Source organism: Protopterus annectens, chromosome 12.part0, assembly GCF_019279795.1.
Source record: "Protopterus annectens isolate FY-2018-M chromosome 12.part0, PAN1.0, whole genome shotgun sequence".
Taxonomy (NCBI): domain Eukaryota; kingdom Metazoa; phylum Chordata; order Ceratodontiformes; family Protopteridae; genus Protopterus; species Protopterus annectens.
The window spans coordinates 637,939,119-637,954,033 of record NC_056746.1 but is presented as its reverse complement, the minus strand read 5'-3'; positions in this window follow the sequence as shown (position 1 = coordinate 637,954,033).

Genomic DNA, 14,915 nt, shown 5'->3' with positions numbered 1-14,915 from the left:
AGGTTCTTGAAACCTTTGTTCTGCATCATTTAAGCAATTGTGTTTAGCATTTAATTAGTTTTAAAAAATCAGCTTGAATCTGAACGCTTTGGTTAATATTAATGAACTGTTATTGTGAGGCACTTCCTTTCATGGTTTATAAAGACCTCTTACACTTATTGAAAGCTGTGATTTCATTTGCCATGTTTGGCCTGTTACCCAATAAGAGGTGCACCGTGGGTTTATGTTTTAGATAACTCATTATTTGTGACATTTGAAATATCAAGTATTTCTAAGCTACGTAAAAGTAGCGAATAACTGTGAGCTGTCTTATTTTTTGAAAATATTTTACAACTAGTTCACTACGTAATGTTATTCTGTTTTCTTATGCTGAACAGCATTTTCATTGCATACTTTTCCCTGTATAAACAATAGCTTTTATATTCTTACAAGTTATGTGGTTCGCTGTTTACACAGAATTGAGAGATTTTATTTCTTACACATGACCTAGTTGTTAAGCAAACTTTCCTGTTTTGAGTGCTAATCAATCTTGGCAGATGCTCTTTGGGTTTGTAATGAAACATCATAATTTTTTATCAGTAACTGATTTCCTTATTAATAGAACTGAAAGAAAAAAAAATGATTGTGTCAGTTTTGCAATAGTTAACTGTGCTTCAGAAATACTGCACTTCTCTTATGCTATCATCTGGTTCAAATGTGATGGTTAACTAATTCTAGGAGAAATATTTGTTCAAGATTTGCATTAATTATAAAAAGAGAGTCTCAGACACATTGCACTACAATTGTCTCCTGTTAGTCTTTTGATCTGTAGTGACCAATGTTCAGTCATTTTACTAGCAATATGCGGATTTATCCTATAACGATGCCATTATACAGTACATACTAGCAAAGCACATAAATGACGAGTCACCATCATAAATTGTTACCCATGACAATTCATACAGCTATAGTAAAAAAGAGAGCATGCATTATTAGAAGGCATCATTTTATTCAGATCTACCCCACAGAGGCCTATATCATATAAGTTTCAGTTAGTATACATACATAGGAATAGTTAAACATACTTATCTACTGATTTGTTACCCATCAGACAGCAGGATTGGAACAGTCAGTTAGATGTTAAATTTTCTAGAATGAAGACTTTTGATTTCTAACTAAGAATGTGGGACCATGGTCTACTGTGAAATGTTTAACTTGAATGGATGTGGGCACTGACATGGCAGAGTATGGCTGTTTGGTTACTCTTTGCTAGACAATCAAATCACGCAGCAGAAGTGCTTAAAGGCCTATTCCCTCTTTATTTATTTATTATTTATGTATTTGTTTTTGTTTATCAGGAAAGTCTGATTGGGTAATAACCATTTGCAGCAGAGGCCTGGGGAGAAAAGCTCCATTTACTTACATTGCATTATACTAAGTTCCAGTTAAACACAGAAAAATTACATTTCTATTTACATTTATACACAAACAGTAGTTACATTTATACATTCTAAGATTTTACAGAATTACTAAAGAGAAATCTCATGTGCAGCTTAATGGACTGTACAGGCAGCAGTTATGTATGAAAATTGCTTTATCGTTTCAGCGAGAGGTTGACAGTGTTCAGTTTAAGGAGATTATTTGGAGAGTATTGTATGGTGAGCACAAAGTATTAGCCTGGTGATGGGCATGTGCAGGACCAGGATTGGTTACAATATTGTTTAAGCAGTGGTTTAAAACTATTGAGTTTGTTAGAGAGTTTTATTTGCATGGGGATACTATTGAAGAGTTTAGCAATGTATTGGGAGTAGAGTGAGTATTCTGGGACATTATTTGACTCGTGTGAATAGTAAGAATTTATTACTAGAACAAAGGTCCCTTGCTGGACAGAAGGGCAATAATAGGGTTTGTAGGGCAGGGCATTTTTCTGGATGATGAATGAGTTTGTGTGCTGTAGATAGATGGAATATGTTAGATAGTTCTGCAGTTCAAGCCAATTTAATAGCTTTAAGCTATGACAGTGGTGGGTTCTATGAGAGTGACTGGTGGCAAATATAACTATTTTATTGTAGCAGGAAGCAAGTTTCTTTCTTTGAGTATTATTTAAGTTCGTTAAGATAGGAGCAGTGTGTAAGACAGTTGGCAGTAAGAAGGTGGTGGCTAGAGTTTTTCTTGCAGTATCTAAGGAATCCATTGATCTGCTAGAGTTTTTCTTGCAGTATCTAAGGAATCCATTGATCTGCTAGAGTTTTTCTTGCAGTATCTAAGGAATCCATTGATCTGCTAGAGTTTTTCTTGCAGTATCTAAGGAATCCATTGATCTGCTAGCGTTTTTCTGCAGTATTTAAGGAATCCATTGATCCTATAAAGGTAAAAGGTAGCCTAATTTCTGGTGAGTAGATTTAATGGCGTGCAGTATATGCTGGCCATATTTGAGTTTGCCATCTACTATAATGTCTAGAATTTCCTGTGATTTACAGTTTCAATGACAGTATTATTTGCAGACTTTTTGGTGAAAGATTGCTTTTGATTTTGGCAACTTTTTGAAGTAAAAGTGTTAACTTAGTTTTCTTGGGGTTAAGTAGGAGGTTTGATTATTTGAGCCCGCTTTCTACAGAGGAGAAAGATTTTCATGTAATGGCTTGGAGTTCATTTATTGTTGAAGCTGTACATATTAATAACCAAGAAATTCACCAGCAGGACTAGTAATCACAAAATTTATTTCCAGGTTAAGCGCTTTCATCAAAGTAAAATTGACTTCATCAGAACAATATACAAACAGTCATGTGGATTTAAATATGTTACAGTAAGACAGGATAGGTTAAAATCCCACCAGTCAGACAAAAATCCCTTGAATAAATTAATACCCTAAAAGGCATACACTATAAAAATTAAACAATCCAATAAAAACATTTCTATGAGAAAGTCACATTTTAAAATCAAACCCTTTCTGCTCTTTCTTTTAAAGCAGGCAAGATAGATATAAAATCATTTAATCCTGGACACAGATTAGCTGCCAAACGAAGCTGCCACATCAGTTCCCTCTTGTTTAAAGTGTTTTTCCAATTACCACCCCTGGGGTTTATTTTCAAAATAATCTAAACCTTCCTCCCTAGGAATAGAGGAGAATAAATCTTGCACATCTATTGTCAAAAAAATCAGATCAGGATTCCAGAAATCCTGCTTAATCTGTCCCAGAAAATCCCAAGAATCTTTAACAAGATGTGGCATACACACAACTACATGCTTGACCATCTGGTCCACAAACACTGCCAAATTGTGTATTTTAGACCCCCTGCTGCCACAATAGGCCTGAATGGGTGTGAAAAAACATCTTTGTGGATCTTAGGGATGCCAAACATACTAGGTACCTTGGGAAAATTATTTAATAAAAAAGAATGGACTTCCTGACTAATCCTTTGTTCTAATAAGTATTCTTCCAAAAATCCATCAATACACTGATAAGATTTATATTGTCAGTTGTTAGTTTGAAACTTGACAATACAAACCATGACACAGTGTTTTTTAAAAAGGGTAATTGTCTCACTAGTAAAATAGTATATTTGGCTAAGTGTAATCCCTGCCCGGGGTTTTATGTAAGGAAAACTGAGAGGGCTCTCAGGTCCAGGATATATGAAAATGTATATGATATTAAGAATTCAAAAGAAACTAATGCCTTATTCAGGCATAGTAAACAATGTGCCAATTTTTCTGGATTCAAGTTTGGGATATTGGATACAATAGAAATAAACCCCAGGGGTGGTAATTGGAAAAACACTTTAAACAAAGGGGAATTGATGTGGCAGCTTCGTTTGGCAGCTAATCTGTGTCCAGGATTAAATGATTTTATATCTATCTTGCCTGCTTTAAAAGAAAGAGCACAAAGGGTTTGATTTTAAAATGTGACTTTTTCATAGAAATGCTTTTATTGGATTGTTTAGTTTTTATAGTGCATGCCTTTTAGGGTATTCATTTATTCAAGGGATTTTTGTCTGACTGGTGGGATTTTAACCTATCCTGTGTTACTGTAACATATTTAAATACACATGACTGTTTGTATATTGTTCTGATGAAGTCAATTTTACTTTGATGAAAGCGCTTAACCTGGAAATAAATTTTGTGTCTACTAGTCCTGCTGGTGAATTTGTTGGTTTTTAGTTTCTTATTTTCACCAGTTCGCTGTACATATTAATGTTGAGTCACCTGCATACTGAACTGAACTAGCATGGTGAGTGTAGGTGTGAAGGTTATTAGTAAATATATTAAATAGGGGACAAACAAGGGTAGAGCCCTGAGGGACACCTATAGTAACTGGTTGAAAGGATAAGTAAGTTTGTTGCCATTTAATGGCTTGTTGCCTTCCAGACAGGTAACTAAAAAACATGACAAGGACTATTGTTAAAGTCCTTTTGAGGAGAGTTGAATGAGCAGTTGCTGGTGTCTAAGAACATGGACTACACAAGCAGTCCTTTTTTATGTTGGTTTATTATATTGATAAAATGTAGTAGAGCAGTAGTGGTGTTGTGCTGGGACCTAAAGTCATGCTGTGTTTCTAAGAACAGGTTATTTGAGGTCAGGTATTGCATCAGCTGCATATGGATACATTTCTGTAATATTTTGGAGAGGGGGAAAGAATCACTGTTAGTCTGTAGTTATTAAACTCTGATGATGTGCAACCTTTGTGCAGTGGTTCTGCATAACATTTGCTGCTCTGGCTTATGGTTTGCAAACAGACAGGCTAGTTACAGTCAGTTAGGGTCTATACTGAATGTTCGAACATTCAAAATTCCAAATCTCATATGGTCGATACCATATGATCAGATTTTTGAATGTTCGAAAATTGTAACGGAGATCTCCGTACAGTGCTGAATGGGAAGATTTACCTTTTCTGCACTGTAGTGCAATCTCAGAGTTGGTATATCTAAGAGTGGGGGGTGTGGGGGGTGCAGGGGGGCTTGCCCCCCTGCTTACAGAGTTTAGGTTGGTGTCTTGTGCAGTTTATTTTTTTTTATTAGATATTCAAACTTTTGCAAGTTCGATCATATGGTATCGACAATATGGTAGTCGAACTTTCAAACGTGCAAGTATCTAATATAAACTCATCAGTTATACTGCATGCCACATACAGATGCATTATTAGAGGCAACTATTATGTAAGAAGTTAATGGGTTCCTGTCAGGATGTGTCAAACATACATACTTCTATATAGAATTGTCACCGCATCTTTAAAGTTAGTTGTTGAAATGCATTTCATATACAAGAATAGCTTTTTATTAGAGAAACAAAAAAAAAGCATAAATGCATTTGTTGAATGTATTAGCCAAAGTAAAGAAGAGTTTGAAATTTTGTAAAACAGAACTCCACCTTTTTGCCCTTGCATTGCTTTGTTTTTTTTAAAACTTTTATCACAAAAAATAAGTCCCAAAGAACATAGCCACAACATCAGAAGTATGCTTCTTTATACCTCTATTTACACAGTTGCAGTCAATATCTGAAAGTTTAGCAGTTCATTACAGAGCAATCTGATGTTTTTGGTCAATAGTAAATATACAACAAATAAAGTATAAAAGCATTTAATCCTTATATTAACAAGTTTTTGCTTGCCTTACAGCATTTTATTGAAAAGTTTATTTGCAGAGAATGGAAGAGACAAGACAGAGATAAAATAGAATGTAAATAGAAGACCAAAGACAGCTAACGCCTCACTGCCCATACATCATACAAATATAAAGAATATTATCTGCATTTCTTTAAACAAGATAACTTCCTTATTTGCATATTTACAGTTTGTTGGCTTGACTAGTCCCACTAGGCAAGTGTCCTCTTTTTGGGCATGCCATAGTATTCATATCAATGAGGGGAAGTTTGGCCAGGGCACCAGGGAGGTTCCCCTCCTCTGCAGACAGTGCTGTGAGGACTCACGATGGCTACAGGGAAAGATGGTCGAAATGAAGGCGTGAGAGACGGAGAGCAGGAGGCTGATTTTGTGGTAACAATGCTACAATTTGGCGGATTAAATACTCAACAACTTTTGAAAATGGATTTCATGACAGCAGATTCTGAACATGAGAAACTATGGTCAGAGAATGCAGAAAAAAATTGAAGCTGCATGTTCCGTTAAATATTTCACCTCTGTTACCTTTTTCTGCTTCTGTGCTTGATATTCTAAACAATACAAAATAGCTGCAGAAGTATCAGCACTGCCAAGTTATAGTGATTCTTTACAGCAACACAAAGAGATAAAGCCAAGAAACACACGAAGTAGAATTTTGATGAAGTTGTATAGAGCAACCTTTCTTTTATGGAACTGCAGACAGATTCAGATACTGTAGAACAACATATACTCTTACTTGAGTTTTATTTTGTTGGAGAAGGGGCCGCTATTGGCACATATTGCTTTTGAATAAAAGTTATCACTCCCCCTGGAATTAACATACCACAAGTGAAATGTTTTGGTACATTTTAATGGGGAATCTGTTTATGACTTAAACTTTGAAACGTAAGCGATTCCTCAGCATGTTAGTTGAGTTTGAAAAGTGATCGATCACAACTCCTTGGTCTCAGTTTCAGATTAATGATTTGCATCTAAGTAAGAAAAGTAAATACAAAGTTGGGCCAAATAATCTTTTATTTAAATATTTTGTTTTGAATGAAGATATGATACAAGAAATAAATTGGCATTGTGATATTCTGAAATGTGTATGGAAATTTAAGTTTTTTGTTGATACTGTGGACTGTGGGTGGAGAAGTTATTATTGACTTATTAGTGGTTACTGGACATTTAAAATTGGTTAACAGTCAAGTTTATGTCAAAAACATTAGGATGTATGAATCTATGTGTTATTCAATATTCTAGGAAATCTAAACATTCTTTTTATGTGAGAAACTTTAACATTTTAGATGAAACTGTCTTGATTTATTTTGTATAAACTATGGACTGCAGTCCCATATTAGTTCTACATGTGAAAAAATGTAAAAGATGTAGTAGCCATTAATAACTTTGAGTTTATTTCCCCCAAAATAATGTAGTACAAAATGTAAATGTAAGTGAAACTTCTGATTTAGACCCTTAGTAGGAAGATTTTTTTTTCAGCTTGACACCAGTCAACCTGAGTTGTGGATCAGTTTCAAAATCTAATGTTCATTCTAAGAAAGAACATACTGTCAGGAACAGTCACAAAAAGGAATTGTCTACCAACCAAACGGTGTTTAAAAAGAAGGAAAACTAAAAAGGAAAAAATGGTTTAAAAGGAGAGGCAGACCTAACACATGAAAATTTTAACACATACAGCCAGATTCAATTAAGTCTATACTAAGTGTACACTATATGTAGTCACGAATATTCTTATCACATTTTTGTACTTTCTAGTCACTCAGAAAGATTACACTAAGTGTACATGTAGTCTTCACTTTGTCAATATTTAAAGCTGCAAGAATATTAGTAAGCAAACTAAAATTAGGAGGAAGAAGTTGTGAGTTATGCCTGTGTTGTCTGTTCACTTGGTGTAGGTGTTATTGAATCCTGGGGACAATGTAAATTGTTGGATTAACCCTGTTAGAAGATGGGCATAATGGATAAAAAATATATATTGTGATTTTTTTTTATTACAAGATATAAAAAATGGTTTCTTTGACAAGACAGGCTTGTTCAGATGCATATTTACATAGCACAGGATATTTAACCCTTGGCACAGATCTCTGTTTTGGCCTAGTAACTTTCATTTTAAACAAAAAATTTAAAATATTACACATTAATTTGATAGATCCAGGAGGGGAGATAATACTAGATGTTATGTATCAAAGACATCATTGCAGAATAATAAAAGCATATGCACATACTAGTCCAACTAAAAGAAAGCAGGTGTTGGATAGTTTAGAACCATGGCTGAAATTTAAGTGGTTGCTTAATTGGGATAGAGATTTTAATTCCACTTTATGGACAGAGAAAAATATGAAAAGATAAAAATATTGAAGATGTTACCATCAGAAAGTGCAAATATTTTCTTAAAATAAATAATTTAAGTTTAGAGGCTTGCATGGATATATTTGTAAATTAAATAATTGCTCTATTGTAATCGATTTCGGTTGATATGCATAGTCTGAATCCACGATGAGTGGAACTACATGGTTAGGAAAATCATGGACTTTCAGGATGACTATGTAAATGTGGAGGAGTTTTTATAAACATGTTTCCCTATTGCAAAACCATAATATGCTTAAGGTATATATTTAACATTTGCTATCCAGGAAAGTCCAACTTGGAACTAAGCCAGCTTTCAGTGAAGGCCTGAGGAGAAACGCTCCAGACGCATGTCTTTGAAACATGGGAGGAAACTGGAGCACCAAGAAGAAACCCACATGAATGCAGGGAGGACATGCAGACTCCACACAAAAGGCACCCCAGCCAAGAATCAAATCAGAGAACCTCTTGCTGTAAGGCAACAACGCTACCACTTTACCACTGTGCCATCCTATATATATGTTACTGTGTCAGCTGAAATCCAGATAAGGAAAATTACATGCTTCATCAAAAAACACAAACTAGTAAGTGAAAACTGAAAAACGGCCAAATAAAACAAAAAGAAAGGAGCCAGGAATAGATACTAACACAAATTGAATGTTTTTGTCTAGATATACTGGACTTCATCAGAATGATACTGCCATTTAGTTGCTTAGTTATATACTGCCAAACAGCCACATGACTAACCATAAAATTGATTAATTACCAGATCCAAATGTTAAAAATACAAAAATTTAAAAAGACACTGTGCCAAAAGAGTAATTGTGACGTATTCACTCAAATAATGTAATAAAAATAAAAACATTAATTTTCCATAAAAACAATGCATCTAAAAAAAAAGAACATTGGATCACTAATCTATAACATGAAGATGCAGTTAAACACCTTAGCAGCAAAATATGAATTTAAAAACAATGTTCACATGGCATAGGCAGCTTTTAGTTTCAATACACTGCTGACTGGAATATTCTAGTATATCTTTTTATTTGCAACATAATAAGATATAATCTTAGGAAACTGTAAACAATACAATGGAATTGTGAATACTTATTGGTATGTTTTTAGATACAGTCGCACCCATACATGTGTTTTCAATGACACCTGGTAAATATATGTTTAGTTGTTGCGTTTAGATATATTTATTTACATATATATTTTTATTATCAATGCTCATGGATAAGATTATTTATATATTATTTAATTTATATTTCGTATAAATTGGATATTTATATACTCGCATCTTGTTTATTTGTATAGGAAATTAATATTTATTTCATATTTTGATATGAGCACATATGCACTTTAAAATTAGATAAACATTATTTATAAATTTAATATATATAAACAATGTTTTTTAGAGTTTCAGATCGACATTGAAGATATAACTTATGGTTCAGTCCTCTCTTTTCTATATAAAATTACTCATAAACATTTTGAATAGGCGACAGTATAACTTATTCAGATATAAGACAAGGTTTGCAATAAGACTAGCGCAGTATGCTTATTGTATATTTTTACATTGTATGACATTGAATTAGTATCTCATTTATAGATGTTTTTTTCAAGAGCATAAGATATGTTTGAAAAGAAAAAAATATTCACTTCACACCAAATGCTCATGAGAATTGTTTTAACTACAATTTTAAATTTTAGCATTGAAGCATTACAGCTTTTGAATCTATGCGGTGTAGTTTTAAATGAATCGTTTTTGAGACTTATGAATAACAAATGTATATAAAGATGCTTTGGTTCTATTTCATATAATTTTAGTATTTAAGGAATTATAGTTTGTTAACCATGTAGCACAACTTCAAATGAACTTTTTTGCTATTCAAATGAATTAATGATTTAATTGAATAATTGTTTGATTGATCAATCAAGTCACACTGCTATGCACTATATAAGATGTGGGTTATTACAGTGATTTAAACTTGTCTGAAGAAGCGTGCATTGGCAGCACGCAAAAGCGCTTACTTTTTTTCGTTGGATTTTATGGAATAAAGCTGTTAAATTGTTCGTGGTGGTGGTCTGCCTGCTTCTTGGATTATTACCGGTCTTTTGTGGTCGACCAACTTTGAGGGAAAGGTGTGTCTTTTTCGTGTTTGAACTGTTTTTTGCTGCTGACACTCACCACTTCCCTACACGATGGAAAATTCATCCGTAGAATTGGATTATCATCCTGACAGAACAACCTCCAACTCCAAGTGGGTTCACTTAACTGAACAAAAATCCAACCCACTTTTGAACATTGATTTATCCACATCCATCAATACAACAGAATCAGGTACTGTAAATTCACTTAATGAATTCAATCCCTTATACAAGGAAATGGAAAATGATTTATACAAACTATTTAGGCTGATATGGCAGCGCCGTCATTTAGAGGCATGCCTTCATTACAAAGTAGTACCGAGGGGAATGAGAGTGCTTTGTATGCCCTCTTACGGCAACAACCACCCGGTACTTTTGAAGAATTGGCAAAAAATGAATATTGAACTTGGCTTTAAATATATTCAATTAATTATAGACTATTTTCAGCCTATAGAAAATGAATTATCAACCAAAACCGATTCGCTGTACAAAGACTTAAGCAAACGGTTTAAAGGGGAAATATTTGTCAACAAAATTGATGGTCTAATCAATCAGATTGGTGCATATGGAGAGCGTTTGCAAGCGGTCAAACTACGCAAACTGCAAAGAGACATACAAGATTTCACGAATGGACAAGTCTTTGTGTGGCCACGGTATAACCAAAGAGAGGGACAACAACGAACCGAAAGGGTTGAAGGAAGAACAAGAAGACCGACCATTGAGAGGGAAGACTTTACCCCTTTAACTACCTCTACGATATCCAATGATGTCAATACGGCGGAAGCAACGCGTAACCTCAGATCCAATACCGATGATAGCACACCTCCACCTAACCAGCTAGCACTTTTAACTCAAAATGGGCCTGGAGCGAGACCGAAGTTACAGCAAACAAATCTGGATTCTTTTTTACCACTACCTGTACGAGAAAGAAGAGAGTCGAGGGGAAGATCCACCAGCCATGGCAGACGGAAAAGAAGGATGTCAGGAGAACCGACGAGCAAGAGAGGGCGAGGGAAGGACTGAACGAACTGGTTTTTAACTTATCGGACAGAGCACTGACGGAGACAGACTACAAACTTTTGAACAAAGGACTGAGCTTCATACCGGCTCAAGTTAGTAATGTTTCCACTATATTGACTGAGCTGCGTTTATTCACTAGAAATATAGCTTTGGCACTTTTCTTTAAAGAAACCATTACAAATAACATGAATGTGAATGAGAGAATTAATAGTTTTGAATGTTTCAAAAGAAAAAGTACTTTTTCACCTACGATACATCCATGCATTGAATGTTTTCTTAAAGCATGTGAAAATGATTTATACACACATTATGCAAACTATAAAAAAGGCATACTGTCGTTATTTCACAATGTCTCGAAAGAGGAAAGGATAGCTATGAACGATTTAGCTAAAGATGAAACAGTGATAATTAGACCTGCAGACAAGGGAGGTGGGATCGTTGTACTGAATCAAAATGATTATGTAACGTATATGGATACAATGTTAAATGATGACCAGACATATAAGGAGATAGATAAGAAAACAATAGACAAACTAATATATGAAGTACATCATGACATATATGACATGATGATCACCAGACAAATAAGTTATGATTTTTACTTATTTTTACTTATTGAACATCCACTAATACCATATATAAAAGGGCTTCCCAAGATGCATAAGGGTAAAACACCTCCACCCTTACGCCCCATAGTAGTTGGCCATCAGTGGGTCACTGAAAATATTTCTATATTTATCGAGAAGAAACTGAAACCAATAGTAAATAGTGTAGATACAATTTTAAAAGATTCTTATCAACTAATACAACATCTTAATGGTCTACAGAAACGAATTTCTGAGAAACATCTATTAGTTACACTAGATGTGAAGAGCCTCTTCACGGCAATACCAAATACTTATGGTTTAGAAGCTATAAGATACATATTGAATAATTTTGGGGCGTACAACAACAATGAACAGATTCTGTTAAATGCATTATTGGAGATAGTCCTTACAAAAAATGCCATGATGTTCAATAATTCTTATTATTTACAACAGTGGGGGGTGGCCATGGGCACCCCCTGCTCAAACTCATACGCGAATTTAGTTGTATATAAATGGGAAACCACATGCCTATTTCCACATCCAGCATTCACTCAGGTATTGGCATATTTCAGATTTGTGGATGATGTACTACTTATCTGGGACGGAACACCAGAGGAACTCAAAGTATTTGTAAATGATCTAGAAAAAACTACTGATTTCCTTAGATTTTCAATGGAATGTTCCTATTCCGATGTTAACTTTCTAGATCTTAACATTAGAAAGGGAAATCAAGGTAATTTAGTCACTTCACTTCATAGAAAAGAGTGCTGGAAAAATTCCTTGTTAAAATATGAGAGTATGCACCCAAGGATTATTTTTTCTAATATTATAACAGGACAATTCACCAGATTGAATAGGATTTGTCAAGATAGAATGTAATGTAATGCTGAATTCCTTAAATTAGAATCTTTGCTTCTTGATAGAGGCTATAATGAAAAAAATATAGCGGACATGAAAAACAAATTTCTGAATGATGCTGACTATAAACCCAAAATGCTATTTCAGTATAGAGATGGCACTAGACACCCAGATTATCAAGAACAAAAATCAGTCAGATGTATCATTAGTTACACTAGTGACAATGAATATATCACCAACATTATCAGGAATAATTGGTCTATTTTAACTACCAATGAAGAAATAAAGAAATTGATAGGCAGCAAAGCATCCTTCACATATAAGAATATGCAAAATTTAAAAAGGATCTTATGTAATGAAAAATCTTATAAAATGAATGGACAAGAAACGAATAGGGGCATGACTCCGTGTGGAGGATGTAGCTCATGCAAATGGATATCAACTGTTAGTACATTCAAACATCCTGAATTATTGTATGAGTTTGATATTTATTGTCCAGCCAGCTGTGTTGATACTAATGTAATTTATCTAGCTACCTGTGAGTCATGCCCGGCTTTTTATGTGGGCATGACAACGAGAAGGCTAAGGGACAGAATACAGGAGCATTTATATGCCATAAGAAAAAAAGATGCAAAAAATGCCCTGGCGAAACATGTCATTGAATTTTCCAATCATACTTTTGTCTTCAGGGTATTACAAAAAAGAATATTAAATCCTAGAAGAGGAGATAATTTCAATGACCTAGAAAGTCTTGAGCTAGATTGGATTTTTAAGATGAGAGCGCAGAAACATCCAGGCCTTAATAGCTATGTCAGCATCAGGTCGCAGTTGAAGAAACGGAAATATCGTTGACCATTGTCTACATTTTGTTACATTAACATATGTTTTGTTCTTGTATATGATTGAAGAGAACAAAATATATATAGTCATTCAATGATTTTTCAGTCTTGTTTTACAGCTTTTCTTGGTTTATATCTGGTGATTTCATGAAGCATATGTACACTCTCCATAAGGAACGACATATATAATATGTTTTGAGCATATGTTTTGAGAACATGTGGGTCACCACCCCCTCCATTATATATTACATTATCTTATCTGTTACTTAGCCTTTATATAGGAAAGAGCTCAGTACCCTATAATTAATATTTAAATTAATTGATATGATAATTAATTTTAGGAATTACATACACAATAATTTGTCTTTTAGTCAAGTATTTTTAAAAATTTTTTAACAAAAAATTTTTTATGTCTTAAATATTCTAGTATATCTTTTTATTTGCAACATAATAAGATATAATCTTAGGAAACTGTAAACAATACAATGGAATTGTGAATACTTATTGGTATGTTTTTAGATACAGTCGCACCCATACATGTGTTTTCAATGACACCTGGTAAATATATGTTTAGTTGTTGCGTTTAGATATATTTATTTACATATATATTTTTATTATCAATGCTCATGGATAAGATTATTTATATATTATTTAATTTATATTTCGTATAAATTGGATATTTATATACTCGCATCTTGTTTATTTGTATAGGAAATTAATATTTATTTCATATTTTGATATGAGCACATATGCACTTTAAAATTAGATAAACATTATTTATAAATTTAATATATATAAACAATGTTTTTTAGAGTTTCAGATCGACATTGAAGATATAACTTATGGTTCAGTCCTCTCTTTTCTATATAAAATTACTCATAAACATTTTGAATAGGCGACAATATAACTTATTCAGATATAAGACAAGGTTTGCAATAAGACTAGCGCAGTATGCTTATTGTATATTTTTACATTGTATGACATTGAATTAGTATCTCATTTATAGATGTTTTTTTTCAAGAGCATAAGATATGTTTGAAAAGAAAAGAAATATTCACTTCACACCAAATGCTCATGAGAATTGTTTTAACTACAATTTTAAATTTTAGCATTGAAGCATTACAGCTTTTGAATCTATGCGGTGTAGTTTTAAATGAATCGTTTTTGAGACTTATGAATAACAAATGTATATAAAGATGCTTTGGTTCTATTTCATATAATTTTAGTATTTAAGGAATTATAGTTTGTTAACCATGTAGCACAACTTCAAATGAACTTTTTTGCTATTCAAATGAATTAATGATTTAATTGAATAATTGTTTGATTGATCAATCAAGTCACACTGCTATGCACTATATAAGATGTGGGTTATTACAGTGATTTAAACTTGTCTGAAGAAGCGTGCATTGGCAGCACGCGAAAGCGCTTACTTTTTTTCGTTGGATTTTATGGAATAAAGCTGTTAAATTGTTCGTGGTGGTGGTCTGCCTGCTTCTTGGATTCCACTGCTGACTGTGTCCA